At 38.9% G+C, this 16,491-nt stretch overlaps 1 protein-coding gene across 1 annotated transcript in view; it reads right to left on the minus strand.

The window, feature by feature from the left end:
• Positions 1-7,846, minus strand: part of LOC114568267 (ras/Rap GTPase-activating protein SynGAP) — a 44,259-nt gene extending 36,413 nt beyond the window's left edge. Inside the window, exons 1-3 of the mRNA XM_028597760.1 lie at positions 7,676-7,846; positions 6,848-7,062; positions 6,576-6,696 (exon numbers count right to left, since the gene is read on the minus strand). The gene's annotated coding sequence lies outside the window, so the exon portion shown is untranslated. The remainder of the gene's footprint in view (positions 1-6,575; positions 6,697-6,847; positions 7,063-7,675) is intronic.
• Between the last annotated feature and the right edge of the window lie 8,645 nt (positions 7,847-16,491).

The raw sequence follows: 16,491 nt of genomic DNA on the forward strand, positions 1-16,491 counted from the left end.
ATAGCACATTGCACATCACCACAAGCCTGTAAACATAGAGGCTTCAATGAATAAAGAAAATAAAGTACATACTGGCCATTTAAGTACAGTAGGCTACCAAATATATAACACATTGAACTAAATATGGCCTTGATACAGGCTCTATCTGAACTCCTTGAACATGTCTTAACATAATTAAAACATGTTAATGTCAATGTCAAATGCTTTCAATAAATTAATTGAAGGAGAACATTTTTTTTTTTTTGTAATTTGTTTGTAATCGCGATTTTAATAACGATTTATCATGCAGGCCTATTATCAATTGAATGCAAGTTTAGCTAAAGGCTAAATGCGGTTCAATTCACAGTTTGTTTCTGTATTTCTATTCAAAAAGAGTCAAATTTAACGCCGTTTGTATCAAACTGTTTTATTTCAAGCATGCGTCAATACAATGGAGGTGAAAGGAATTTTGTTTTAAGGGCTTAAAGAGTAACCTAAAGATAAATGCACTTTTCTTGAATTAGTAAATAATTACTTTATTATACTACCAATAGATATCAGTCTTTAGTGTATCTTGCACCAGCAGTTGTTCCAGGAAACAATCTTGAAATTCTGATCCTCTAGACTAAACAAATTAGAAAAATCAGTGATGTTGTACTCCATGCCCCAGGGCATAAAGTAAAGGGCAAATTATTTTTTTTCAATTCAAATTTATTTATAATTAAATAGATTTGAATCAATATCTTTTGTATTAAAAACTGCTTAAACAGGGTGTTAAGTCACACTTTAAAATCATCCAAAACTTGTATATATAGCAAAAGAGGCCAGTGAGAAAATATATTTGTTTTATAATATATAATTATAACCCATTTTATAATTTGGGTGAATTGACTCTTTTAGTCAATGCTTAACTCTGCCATCCTAAATTCATCACAGCTGTTGAAAAGCCACATAATGTGTGCAGAAAGTTAAGGTCATTCATCAACAGCGAGCTGTCCAAACAATCAGCCTGCGTGACTGACAGACGCAAAACCTCGCTGTATTAACCTTGTGGCTCTTTGACAAGCCGACAGCGTCGCCAGAGGAGGTTTGACACGGTTTAAGTTTGACCAGTGAGTTACAAAAACGCAAAATAACATTGGAGATGCTGAGCACACAGAGACGTACACTGATGAAATAAACTCTTGTTGCTTGCAATGCCGGGTGCTTTTAAATGCAAGGTGAATAAACGTCAGTTAAGCTCGAGCTAAACTTCAGCCCAACATATATATTCAAAAGATAAGGGCACTAAAAAGTGACTAGTGTTAGTTAATAGTGTTTTCATTACACAATGTTTAAATAGGGCTATTGGGTTTACAGTATGTAAAGAAAAGTTGAACAAAAAAAAAGGGACAATTGACACTCCTAACTGTTCAGAGCCACTCGGTGCTATGTTTAGAAACAGCACGGTAGTCGAGTAAATGTAAAATGCACAGAAGAGGTAGAGTTGCAGCATTTGAAAGGAGAGGTGGGTGGAGGGGTTGAGGAAGAAGGGGCAGTGTGGGCGTGAGGGAGCCGCGGGAAAGAACCTGAGATCGGCTTGATATCTTTTTGGAGGAACAGAAAGAAAGTGCAATGTAACCTCGATTTCTCAATGCCTAGAGACAGCCATTTTAAAATGTAAATACCTTTCGAGTGCAGGAAGGCATAAGAACAGTAACCTTATTAAACAATCTGAAGATGTTCTCTCTCTCTCTCATGTGTGTTTTCCAGCATTCCCGTCTCTCTCCTGCCTGTCCCTCTGTCTGTGTGTGAGCAAGCCAAGGGGAGTGTGGCCTAGTTACCATAGGAACATGTTCGCAGCTTGTGCACAGCTCTCCATCAAACTCCCTTTTTTACTACTGTATTTAGAAGCATTATTGCTGTGCTTGTAAATGAGCAACAAGAACATGAAATTAAAGATCAAGCAGAAGCTCTTAACACCGACTGTACAGAGATACTTCTGTATTACTGTATCTCATCACAATTTAAAATGAGGTGATTCTCAACTAACAACCCCCTACAATATGGACTGTTTCTTGTTTGTTTCTTCCCAACACTTCAAAACATTACTGCGTAGGTCTTAATGTTTGAAATGAAACAACAGCTTTACAAGCTGCGCTAACTTACAAAAAATGATTTCCCTTCCTGTCCCTGGAGGGAACAGAAATGGCTGCTTTCATCTAAGGAAATAAAAAGAGCATAGAGAGGAGAAAGACTCGGAGTGTATCAAAGCCGGAGTAAAAGGCAAATACCGTAATCAAACCTAGAGGATATCAAAATAAAGCTCTGGGAGTGTGACAAAGCAGGGCTCAGAGGGTGAGTGATGGATTGAGCAGTAAAGAATCCTCAATATATGGAGGTACTTTTGTAAAGCTTTATAGGGCTGAAAAGGACTGGAAAGCCATGGCAGAGAAAAAAAAAGAGCAGAATGTCACTGCAGAGCCCTCCATTCACACCGTACGTTAAACCTTTCATTAACTATTGGCAACAGTGGTGTCGATGGATGTCAGAAAACAGCAGGTTTAGGGGGAACATATAAAAACATATAACAGAGAAAAATCTCATTGGACCATGACAGACTGGAGAAGAGGCTGTAAAAGTTAGGTACAGTTGACAGTAAAAGTAGACCTCTAAACTGACTCACTTGGGGTTAAAACTCCAGGTCCGCCACAGCAAACCTCCGCTTGACCAACCAACCCAAACTGACTCTGATGCGGCAGCCACGTCTTTGAAGATGTGTCCATGCAGCTATATTGTACAGACACAAGTTTTTTTAGTTTTTTTGAGATTTATAGACTGATGGTCACTTAAAACAACAACGACATGGAAAATAAATGTTACTGTGCATGTTTAAAAAATAACATTAATATAGAAAAATATGACCAAAGATGAAAACAAGACTTGATAATTTTGGTTAAAATCAAACAAGGAGAAATGCAACTACAATTTTGGTTTAGAATAGGGAATAAAGTGGCAAAATATTTTTCTATCATGCAGCAGGTGTAATATTTGAGTCTTTGGGGATTCTGGAAAACCTCAAAAACAGCAGTAGGTGTTGTTAAATGACCCTATGGGTTTTCTCAAAGATCAACAGGGATTTATCTTGCAGAAAAAAACTAATTTTTAGCTGTGTGAATCGAATGCAATACGTATACGAGGGAGGCCCGATCTGGGACTACTGCAAAGAATATGAACACACTCACAAACTTGAAACATCTGATTTTTACCCCCAAAAAAGTTAATTAAAAGCAGGTTAATTGTCATAACTTCACTCACCATAGAAAAACTGAAGGCCACAGTAAATGATATAGCAAGATTCAACTTATCATAGCTGCCCTTTACAGCCTTGTAGACTAAATGTCATGAAGCTGCTTAACCACAAGCTGCTACTATGATTAATTAATAAGCATTCCTACCGACACATCAGTGTTTCATTCCTTGTTCTCTGATTGGAATTTCAGTAATAAAACAGCCCCCCATCCAAACAGGGACAATCTGAGGTGGCTAACGCTAGTGGCCATGTAGGAACACATTAATTGGGGTGGCACATGGATTGTTTTTTTACAGCTGCTACCACGCCCTTCTACGCCGTGCACTGCTACTACTATTATTTCTAGTCATAGTTCTATTATCTTTATTGGTACTATAATTGCTAATGTCCATCATACCAACTGCTATAATTATTATGAATCATGATTCTCAATATCTGTACATCTGTATCAGTGTCTCTGTGTCCCAACCGGCAGCAGCAGATGGCCGCCCACTAGGGGTAGGGTCTGTCTGAGGTTTCTGCCTGTAAAAAGGACGTTTTTCCTCACCACTGTCGCACCAAAATGCTTGCTCTTGGGGGGGTTGTTTGGTAAATTAGTGGTCTAGACCTACTCTATCTGTAAAGTGTCCTGAGATAAATCCTGTTGTGATTTGACACTATGAATACAACTGAATTGAAATTTAATTTAGAGAATGAGAATATGAGGAGTAAGGCAGTTCTGCAAGAGAAAACAGAGGCGTATTATGAGGCAGTATGTTGTGAGACTGTTAAGTGAGACCAGAGGTTTAGGATATGGAGAAGAATTACCAGAAGCGTAAAACTATATTGTGTTTCCTCTGTTGGGTTGCTAAAAGAAATGAGGATGGCAAAAGAAATGAATGGCCTGAGGCAAAAGAAAACAATTTGAGAAGATTGCAGGACAAGAGCTCGCTGACAGTAGTACCTACTTTTTTTTAGAGAACATTCTGACAAACAGCCTGACAAAGCCTTTCTGTCCTTGGCAGCGAGAGAAAGCCCCCTCCATGCGTTGCATTAAAGATGGCTGAAGAGGAGCAGAATTATGACAGAAACTTGGGTGTTGGAGTAGATTCAGCTCTTTGCCGGCTGTCAGGCGCCCGACTGACAACTGTGGCAGAGAGGCAAGGAGTCCAGATTCTCAACAGTTCACGAGGAACAGAGGAAGATTAATAAGACATCCACGACTTTCGCCTCTCTATTTCAGCTAAACGAAGAAAATAATTTCATGAAGAGATGTATGAGATTCATATCTTATAGGCATTTCATGTGGAGGAGGACGAGGAAATCCTGCGAGGGCCAATGAGTCAGAGTGAGCTGGACTTATCTCGTTTTATCAAGTATGCAGCCTCAGACATTTCATTAACTGAGGCTATTCTCTCTCCCACTCCCTCCCTTTTTTTTTTTTTTTTTTTTTTTAGCTGTATGCAAGAGCCTGCAGTGCAATATAATGGACTGTAAAGATAGTGGCCTTCAATCAAACCGGCGCTACATTACAGAGTGTCCAAACATCAAGTACATCTGTTTTTGCCAGCTGAGGAAAAATTCACACAAAGCGTATCTTATCTTGTCATCCAAAATACACAGATCCAGTGCAATGTCCAGTGAAAGTGGGACACTTTTTGCCAAAATTTGGAGTCAAGAGTAGACTAATTTGAAAAAAAAGCTAAAATAACCCTGCAAACTCCCATTTGGTTATTTAAGTCAAATTCAAAAATGACCAGTAATATCTAATTTGCATATCCCAGCTTTCAGAACCTCCCTGTAGACTCTGCAGTATTCAATGTGCAACACTCAGAGATAGCTAATTAGCAAACAGGTACCAGTGCCAAATGGCAAGAAAGTCTGGTTGATTTCACAGAAGGTAACTGCCAATCAAGCAGGTCCTTACACTGACACTGAAGAGTGCAGGGACCTCATTTAAAAATCTCTTGAAATAAGTTAATATGAATAAATAATATTCTAGGTCCAATACACTAAGTGTCACATGCTGCATTTTGTGATATGATATCATAGGTAAGGTGATATTCATATGTATGTGTACAGAATGCATCTTGGGCTACTGATACTTTATGAAAGCAGCTTTGTACCAATTAGCAGACATTTCATGTAAGAAAATGCAGCTGTTCAAATTCATGACACTTGTGTGGCTTCAAATGCCAGAAAACTACACTCATAAAGATTAACTGACTAAAACATAGTGGTACAACATAAATTGAGGGCATGCAATTAACACCCGACCACACACACAAATGCTGGTAAATTTTGATTTTGGCAGGTGAAACTGTCATTCTACCTGCCACGTTGGCGGGTAGCCAATGAGAATTGAGTAATTGATTAGTTGTTTTTTTGCCATTGTTCTTTCACATTCAAGTCCACCATTTCCTCTTTTGTGAACTCAGAGGAGTCAGTATATTATGTCTGTGACAGGGGAAATGAATAAATAAGTAATAAATAGAAAAAATAAGTAATAAATAGAAAAAAATAAAAAGATATATATATACAAACACATATACATATATATATATATATATATATATATATATATATACACACATATATATATATATATATACACACATATATATATATATATATATATATATACACACATATATATATATATATATATATATATATATATATATATATATATATATATATATATACACACATTTACAAGAGTCATTACTTAAATTAAATTTGGTTAATAACTTGACAGTACTTAAATGTGTATTCTTAACAAGTTCAATAACGATGCTCATGCATTTCCTGTATTTCACCTATATGAGGCAAAAAGAAATTGGATGGTAAAAACGTGTGGCTAGTGGATTTTAAAATCCAACTGCCACAGTGGCTGGTGCCCTGCATGCATTGTATGTACTGTATTATGCTAATGTAGCATGTAATACTTAATGGCCTCGTATCCTGCAAAGAACATGGTGCATAATCAGAACTTTATATGTGGAAACCCTCTATAAATTGTCTTATCAAACATTCATCAGGCCGACCCTCGAGGAGGCTCCCATTCTGCAATGCATCACCTTAAAACAGGCTCAGTGAGACCATGAACCTGAGCAAAGCTGGTGAGTATTAACAGCAGGTAGAGACCGTGCTGCCTGTTGCGGAATAATATTCAGGCTGTAAGGTGGACTTCAACACCTCAATTAGTAAGCCTCTCCAGGCCAACTGTCACTAGCATTTGGTGAACACTTCACTGTAAGACGGGGTATATATCTGGCAGTATGTCACTGTACTTTCTGCCTGAACATGTGTATACAACACTTACCCAAAATCACAGGACTTCCTGGTGAAGAAATCTTGACAGCTTAGTTACATCTGTGGTTGCAGACAGAATCCAGTGGGTTTCCAGGGCACTTGGGAAGGGGCTGAGGTTCCAGGTTTACTTGCTTTTGGGGACAAAGGTAGAATCAGTGTGTGCAGACCTGAGAGACTGTTTCCAAATAAATGGCCAGGTGTTGTTCTCTTTGAGAGATAGTTGAATTTCAATCATTAGGCCAATTTTATGTGTTTAATGTGGGCAGCTCCTCTTGATCTCACCTATGCAGCAGTGTGTCCATCCATGCCGTTGTCAAGTGTGGAGGCTCTTGAGGAACACGTGAAGCTGGCTGTCACAGGGTGTCACGTCACCTTCAGCTCAGTCCATCATTGAAGCCAAAGCGTGCCTATCAGCAGTGGCTCTGTTGTGCAGCTCAGCAGCTCTCCTCTGCTTCTTCTCCTCCCTCTCTTCCTCCTCTGCTCCCTGTCCTCCAACTCTATTGCAATACAGGAACGGAGATGTGATACCAATGCAGCTTCCTCGGTAATAAAGAGAATCTCTTCTGAGGACGGTTTTTGTCATCTTAATTGTTTGTTCTGGGCACATGTGACTTCAAACAGCCCCTGCGTCGCCTTATTATCTGGGAATGATACGAAGTCCTATTAGCGCGTTTGGTTTAACGATCCACAGAGCCAATTAGTTAACCATTTATTAGTTAAATTTACATTTAAAACACTCTACATAGATCTAACAACACAGGTAGCCTACTGCATGGTTACAACTACTGCACGCTGCACACGAATCACGCTGATTGCCGATTTTGAAATGAGGATAATGATCAAGGGGATGTTGGCTATGCCAACTCCGAGCCCACAAACGTACTGCACATTGTGCGCACTGAACCCACAAAAGCATTAAAAAAAAAAAATCAACATTCCAAAGGTGTTTACTGGTGAAATCCCAAAGATGTGCAGCAGCATCTGAACATCTGATTCATGCACATTTTTTTATGTGCTCCTTGCTTCTAGTTCGGGTGATTTAATCTTGGAAAGCGGCTGTAGTTCACCCCGTTTGGCATAACGACGTCCCCACAATCCAGAGATTCATACCGATTAAGGGGAATCCGGTGCTATATTAACGCCGTGTGTGTCCTTTGCGCTCCTGCAGTCCGTCACACCTAATTTTGATGTGCGTGAAAAAAGGTGCTCTGTAAACGGAGAAGTCTCTCTCTTGAGGGCGGAGATAGTGCGTAAGATAGACAGAAACAGAAACCAACGCCTCCGAAGGCAGCTCGAGTCCGCCCTGCGCTGTGCTCTAGCATCTCTGGAGTTTGTAACACCCGAAAATAAAACGAAACGATGACGGCCGGCCGCCGGCCAATGCGCCGAATAATTACGATTGGAAAGAGGTTAGGGAGTATAAGAAAGTTCAATAAGTCACTTCTTAACTATGTAGAGTGGGCTTAATGTCTCACACAGTCTTAAAGTAGGGGTGCTGCACTTTTAATAAGGCTCAAGCTTGCACACCTGAAAGATTTCCATAAACTTATTTTAGGATAGGCTACTTTTTTATAGCTTTAGGAACCGTCTAAGTGACATTTCATGTTAACGTTTTAATAAGATCTGCTCTCAGCAGCTGCAAGGTGTAAAAGGAAACCAACGGGAAAATGGACCGACAATAACAGCTTATTCTGTGTCAGCTGGTCATTGGCACTACAGATTTCTGGTAACAAGATCCCCAGGGGCCCCCAAAAGCCCCAGGTCCACTGTGTAGAAATTGCTTTGAGGAAATTTAATTGTATTTTTTTTTTTATAAAATATGCACAAGCTACTAAAGCACAACCAGCATGTTAAGGGACCTTGCTGTGCCCAATCTTGAGGCCTTAAGAGTATCAACATCTAGTTTTAGGATCTTTATGTCAGCAGATACAATGCTTACATTATGCATATTCCTAAATTAGTGTACAATATTTCAGCATAGGAATAATACCTAGCACTCTTATCTGGCCATGGATAGATCTGATTTACATGTAGAACAGTTGCTACTCAAGTTCATTCAAATCACAGAAACAGATTAAAGGACAGGTTCAGATTTTTTTAAATCCATCTTAATACAATACTCACATGTGTACACTGAAAGAGTTATTGATCATTGTAATTGTTTCTCCTGTTCATACTGGTCGTAAAGAATGCCCAAAATGGAAGCAGCAGAGGCAGAGATATCCAGACTTTTAGTGGGCGTTCAGACTGATATCAGCCCTGCCTTAAAACAGCACAAGGGGTTGCGTTGGTGGGGGCATGGTACTTCAGGTACCAGTGAGAATGATGTACGATCAAGTCCAGTTTGAGTAAAAGATCTGTGAATTAGAAGCCTTCTCAGATGCCAAAACACTATTTCGCAATTTCTGGTAGGTTATCACAGCAGTAGAAACACAGCGTTCACACTACAAGGTAATCCAACCAGGAATTTGTAAATGTAAATAGACTGTATTTATATAGTGACTACTTAAAGTGCTCATATTATGCTGATTTTCAGGTTCATAATTGTATTTAGAGGTTGTACCAGAATAGGTTTATGTGGTTTAATTTACACCGGTTAAATTTCACCTTAAAGTGATGGTTCGGAGTAATTTCACCCTAGGGTCCTTTTGCACCATGACCTCGAGCCAAACACCCCCCGAGAAGCTTTTTTCACCTGGGTCGAACATTGGGAGAGTTAGCGTAGAGTAGCGTTATCAGCTGAATAGCTTAGCGCAGGGGCTAATGGACCCACGTTTGTATTTGGTAAATGACCCCACTAATAATGCCCGAAATGATACCAAACGTCTACAGTAGTACATATAGGTTATGTACTCATAAAACGATGAATTGGAAAGTTTGTAAGTACACCAGAAGTTTATGAACACTTGCCTGCTGGCTTCTGCTCTCACCTGCTGCTTACTTTTTTTTTTAAGTAAGTGCTGTAGTATAACTTTCCAATCCATCGTTTTATGAGTACATAACCTATTTGTACTAGTGTAGAAGTTTGGTATCATTTTGGGCATTATTAGTGGGGTCATTTACGAGATACAAACGTGGGTCCATTAGCCCCTGCGCTAATAAGCTATTCAGCTGATAACGCTACTCTACGCTAACTCTCCCAATGTTAGACCCAGGTAAAAAAAGCTTCTGGGGTGGTGTTTGGCTCGAGGTCATGGTGCAAAGGACCCTAGGGTGAAATTACTCCGAACCATCACTTTAATGAAATTATCTAATCAACCAATCACATGGCCAACTGCTTCAATGCATTTAGGGGTGTGGTCCAGGTCTAGACAATCTCCGGAACTACCAACTGAATGTCAGAATGGGAAAGGTGATCTAAGCAACTTTGAGCGTGGCATGGTTGTTGGTGCCAGACGGGCTGGTCTGAGTATTTCACAATCTGCTCAGTTACTGGGATTTTCACGCACAACCATTTCTAGGGTTTACAAAGAATGGTCTGAAAAAGGAAAAACATCCAGTATGCTAATGCTAATGCTAGAGGTCAGAGGAGAATGGGCCGAGTGATTCCAGCTGAGGATCAACTTTGACTCAAATAACCACTCGTTAACCGAGGTATGCAGCAAAGCATTTGTGAAGTAACCTTGAGGCGGACGGGCTACACCAGCAGAAGACGCCACGAGGTACCACTCATCTCCACTAAAAATAAGGAAATGAGTCTACAATTTGCACGAGCAAAGCAAAATTGGACAGTTGAAGACTGGAAAAATGTTGCCTGGTCTGATGAGTCTCGATATCTGTTGAGACATTCAGATAGTAGAGTCAGAATTTGGTGTAAGCAGAATGAGAACATGTATCCATCATGCCTTGTTACCACTGTGCAGGCTGGTGGTGGTTGTGGTGTAATGGTGTGGGGGATCCTTTTCGCCTTCAGAACTGCCTTAATTCTTTGTGTCATTGATTCAACAAGGTGCTGGAAGCATTCTTTAGAAATGTTGGCCCATATTGATAGGATAGGGTCAAACACGGTATTAGTATGGTGTTCCTAATAATCTTTTAGGTGAGTGTATATAACACAAAGGAAAGGGGAAAAGCCAAAAAGCATAATATGAGCACTTTAAAGCACTTTTTATTTTTTTTTATTTTTTTGCCATCTATCTCCACAGTGCTGTGGAGATAGGTCTGGCAATGCGGGAATACTATGACATGGAGTTATGTAGTTTCTTAAACTTTGGAAAGCTTGCACTAAAGCCACAGAAGAAATTAGTACTCCCCTTGACAAATTAACTGATCCTCATGCATAAAAGCAGCAGGGTGTCCCTTTAAGTGTAGCTGAAGCTAACAAGGAACCCTTGTTAGCCAAGTTCAAGCAAGTATGGAGGAGAAATAGTAACAAAAAACAACATCTCCTTCAATGTGTACATGGGCATGTGACTTACTTGAAAAAAAATGTGAATCTATTCATTAGGGTGCTCAGTGATGGTTTTTTAGCCCATACACAGAAGGCAAAGTCTGTCGGTGACTCATTTGTATTTTAACAGTCCGTAATCACTTTTATTGTGGTCACTGAAAAAATGCCAGACAATCCAATAAACACTGTCCATATAGACGCAGAAGTGTGGAGGCACCAGCAATTGATTTGCATTTTTATTTTGATATCTGCTATGTAAACATGTTACATAAATGTGTGTTGCTAATTGTTAAATCCTGAATGTGTCATAGATCATTACGTTGGCATATATAAAATGGTGTTACATAAATCCCTGTTAAAAAAGGGTGCAACCCAGTTATTTCTTTTTTCCTGTGTCTCTATATCACAAACGTGAGGCTGCTGGATATAAAAAGGTTAGAAAACTGAGATGTGAGTAATGATGACCTTTTTCCTAAATGGTAATAATCCTCTAAATAAATCACTAAAGGTTGGATCTGTTACAAATACACAGAAAAACCAGGCTTTAGAACTAATAAAACAGAAAACATTTATCTTTCAAGTATAAATTGGAGTTTTTTACTATGATTATTTTATTGGGATTTAAAGTGTGATCCAGCTGCATTGAACAAGAGCCAAAACAAATGTATAGGCTGCAAAACACGATTTGATGGGGAGAAGCAAACAGTTATGTTACTGAATGTCAAAAACTAACTTGGGACACTGGACAGCACATGCTGCCATCAAAAATAAACCAAAAACATAAACTGGAAATGAAACATCCCCATTTTTTCACTCACCCTCAACCCTTACTCACACACAGAAACACATACTGTACATCTCCATGGCAACTGATAAAAGAATAGCTGGTCTGCAAAAAGAAGCGATTGACAAAGCATATACAAGAACTGGACGGTCAGCAAGACACAAATGTATGGAATGAAGAATAATCCAGAAATTAATTTAAGGGATCTAAGCTGAACAAAGGCCGTCAGTCATAGGATATGAAGAAGATGCTAAATTAGCTATGTCAAAAAACTTGAATATTATACTCATGCAAATCTTTTGAATCCACAAAGAGTAAAGCCTAACACTCTCAAACCAGTTGAACTTTCTGGCAGTTTGTTGTTTTTTGGGGGCTTAATTACAGGCTATACATTTAAAGCGAGTGTGACTCACACTGAAAATTAGCTTGACGCAAATCCTGCAGAAGGATTTGGGTCAATAAGAAGGAATGAAAGTTACGCGGATGTTGCAGATAGCAGAACAGAGAGGGTGGGCACCGAAAGAGGGGAGAGGACAAGGGAAGGAGTACAGCAGAGTACAGCACAGTACACCACCTACACTCGTCTCCATGGCAACTACCACACTAGAACGAGAGATAATGCAGTTTCCTCTCATCCAATTCTGAAAACTGTTCAATTGGTACCATATGCACTGTGCAGTATGTGAGAAACAAAGCTTTCAGTATTCTGTTGTTGCATATGATATGAGAGATGCTTTTGATGTAATGCTTCTAAAACACTACTGGCTAAATATTTGGACTGCTTACGTTACATCCATCTATCCACCAGAGACGTTGGCTTTAGCCTGACACTGAATTCATCATCATCGCTTTAAGGTATAACTTGTTATTTTTGAATTAATGTGTTTTTTTTTTTCCCCCATCTTCGCCAAAGCAAGTGGCACAGTGTGTGGGCAGCAGTTGCTTTCAAAGAACAAGTACTAAGGTTGATAGAATTGAAAAGACATAATAAAATAAAAGCCTTTTCTCAAATCTAGCTGCTGCTCTTGATGCCGCTGGTGTAAAGTGACATAACGATTCAAAACCTTTAGACATGGTTTTGTGCAACATGTTATTTGAAATCTGTATCCTCAAAAAGTAAAGATGCCACTGTGTGCTGAATACAGTTCGACTTGGGGCGGAAGAGTGTAACAACAATGTGTTGCTAAATGATATATAATAACCATAAAAAGGCTGGTGAAATTCTTTGAAACAGTGTGTCTTTGCTACACCCACCACTTCTTTTTTAGCCATCCTTCCACAGGCCTTTCATCCTATTTTGGTTTAATTGTGTTGTCTCAAAACTGCTTGTTTAACTGCCAACGCAGCACTGTATGCTGCGGTTAGCAAAACTGATATTTGTTCATTCTGTTACCAGAAGAATTTTGTGGTGTTTGGTCACGTCAGTTGGATTTTCTTTTTCTGGTCTTCTGTAATTCGATATCATGATTAATATAAAGTCTGTCACTATTAAGTCAGTCAGCATATGACAAATACAGAGCAAGTAAGATGGCCCACTAGGAACACATGACAGAGACCATCTGACTGCCTGAAGAGGGAAGTAGATTTGATCTTTATTCCTGGTGTCATTTGAGCAGCCTGGTTTGTTACAGGAAAGATGGCCTCACCACTGCAGGTACAGCCCTCAATGTGACAATTTATGATGGCATAAAATCAATGTTCATATCTGGGTGAATGCTTCTTGTTTAATGGATTATTAACATTCCTTTTAGATCAGTGTCATAATTAATAGCACTTATTGTTCACCTACACTTGTGCAAAGTGACTATTTTAAAAAAGTCCTCATTAAAATTTTGTTGGCTATCCATTAACACATCCAAAGCTTAAGCAATTTAAAAGAGGGTTTTTATCATGAAAGACAAATCTTACTAAGACTGTCAACTATTTTCACAATTAATCAATTGGTCTACAAAATCGCAGAAAATAATGAAAAGTGCCACTGATGTCACAATTTCCTAAAGCCCAAAAGGACATCTTCAAATATTTTGTTTTGTACGATCAACAGTCAAAAAGCCAAAGACATTAATTTTACAATGAAACTAAATACAGAAAATCAGCAAATCTCAAAATTGACAAGTTGAACGTTTGACATTTTGCCATTAAAATGAATCATACAAGTAATTCATTATAATTAAATCTATCTATAAATTGCAGGAACATCTGTCTGTCTGTGTTACTCGCATATCTCTCGAACCGTTAGTCCGATGGATTTCAAACTTGACAGGTGTCTTGCTATGGACACGACTAAGTGCGGTGCTAAGTTTGACGACGTTTGGATTAGAAATGCAAAAGATATCGTTAAATATATATCAGTAAAAGAAGCACACATTGGCTTTTGCCATTGGCCACTCCCCCTCTCACACTGACTGAGCACAGCACAGGACCAGAGACAGAGAGGGTCGAAGAAAGCAGCGGCGCTTCGGCAGCTAAACTGTGACATATACCTCAGACCCACAAAAATGTGCAAAGTAGCACTACTCTTTTTCTGCTTCCAACGTTAGCTACATGATTGCTGGATATACCAAACTTACTTTTCTTCACTTTCCTGGAGCACAAGCGGATAGCTGAAAGGAACATCGCGACTGTTGTGTGGAATAAGGTTGGCTACGCTTTTCCGTGTCTATTTTTTTGCTAAGAGGAAACTCAACAAAAAGCCATTTGCCAACACTAAATATCAAATAAAAGCCAGACACTATATAGTATTAAGTTGCTGTGAGCTGTAGCCTACATTCAACACTAACCAGAGGCAGAATATAAAGTAGACCTCTAGAGTCTACTGCTAACTAGTAACATTACTAGTTAGCATTTATATGTGAGATGTGATGTTATCTGGTAGGTTATATTTTGTCATAAGGCTTATTAATATATGACGCATTAGTTGTTTAATGCATTCGGCATTTTTTTCAATTATCAAAATAATTGAAAAATATTTTTAACAGCGAGTGTTTGGTTTATAAAAACAGAAAATGGTCAAAATATGTGAATTACAATTCCCTAGAACGCAATTTAACATGTTCAAATTGCTTGTTGCCACCAGTGAAAAACCAGAGACAAAAAGACATTTAGTTTTCTGAAAAATAATAAAGGCAGCAAATCTTCATATTTAAGAAGGTGAAAGCAGTCTGTTTTGTTGCTTGAAGAATTATCAAAATTGTTGCCCGTTACATTTCTGCGCACAGACTGATTAATCAATCAACTAATCATTTCACTTTTAAATCTGTCTTGGTAAGTTCATTCTGGAGGTTATATTTCTACTTTAAGTTCCTTTTTGTATCACAGATGTTTTTTATCAACTACCAAAACAACCTGAGTTTTTTATTTGAAGCAAGTAGTAGAGGTCAGGGGGCCAGCGGCCTTTTCTTGTATTCCATTAATCAAAGACCAGCTGACAGATAAGAACATCAAATTAAGCTCACATCAAGTTATGCATCAACAGCCTGGTTATTTATGACAGAACAAAGACATGGTTGACTGCTTAGCGAGATGCTCTGCCCAACATAATCAGGACACTACAGGAACAGCAGGAGAAAATCCGCTTGAGTGCAACCTGATCCTTTTGGCAGCAATGTCAAATATGAATTTTAGGAGCTTTTCTTTAAAAGTTAAATTTCTGCCTGAACCATTTGCTGAGGGCTAACTGATATGAAGGCAGACTCAGCAGGATTTGTACCAGAAACTACACTGTTTTCTAAATTATTATGTAAATGATATTTTACACGTTTTTAGTCGATGCAAATAATATATATATAATCTAATTTTCAAGTCACCAACCGTTAGGGTGTAAGTCGAATTTCATTGAACAAACCACCCAATGAAAACAGTATTTTTTCAAAAATAAAAAAAACTCAAAATGCACTGTTCCAAATGCACAACAGAGTTTCAAAACATTTTATTGGTTGTAAAGAACTGAAAATGGTCATTTGCTGAATTTGCAGCGTTAGGTTGTCATATTTACTGAAATCAAAAGCTATTTCAATCAAACACATCTTAACAGGGCAAGTTACATGTTAACATAGGACCCCTTCTTTGATATCACCTTCACAATTCTTGCATCCATTGAACTTGTGAGTTTATGGAGTTTCTGCTTGAATGTCTTTGCATGTTGTCAGAATAGCCTCCCAGAGCTACTGTTTTGATGCGAACTGCCTCCCACCCTCATTGATCTTTTGCTTGAGGATGCTCCAAAGGTTCTCAATAGGGTTGAGGTCAGGGGAGGATGGAGGCCACACCATGAGTTTCTCTCTTTTTATGCCCATAGCAGCCCTTTGTACCATAGAAGAAAGTGGTGAGTCAGAAACTCTACCTACTTTGCCAAGGTCATTTTCACACCTTCAGGAACCCTAAAGGGGCCTACCAGCTCTCTCCCCATGATTCCAGACCAAAACATGACTCCGCCACCTCCTTGCTGACGTCGCAGCCTTATTGGGACATGGTGGCCATCCACCAACCATCCACTACTCCATCCATCTAGACCAGGGTTCCCCCAACACGGTGCCCGCGGGCACCAGGTAGCCCCCAAGGACCACATGAGTAGCCCTCAGGCCTGTTCTAAAAATGAAAATTGAATATCTATTTCCCAACTTGTTAAGTCATTGCTGATAGTTATTGTGAGAAATCATTAACTTGATCAGTGTCTTCACATAGATGAGTATCATTAATCATTAATAATCATATATAACAAAAGGCAAACTGAGCATATTTGTTAGGCTATTT

The sequence above is a fragment of the Perca flavescens genome, chromosome 14, assembly GCF_004354835.1.
Source record: "Perca flavescens isolate YP-PL-M2 chromosome 14, PFLA_1.0, whole genome shotgun sequence".
NCBI classification, from domain to species: Eukaryota; Metazoa; Chordata; class Actinopteri; order Perciformes; family Percidae; genus Perca; species Perca flavescens.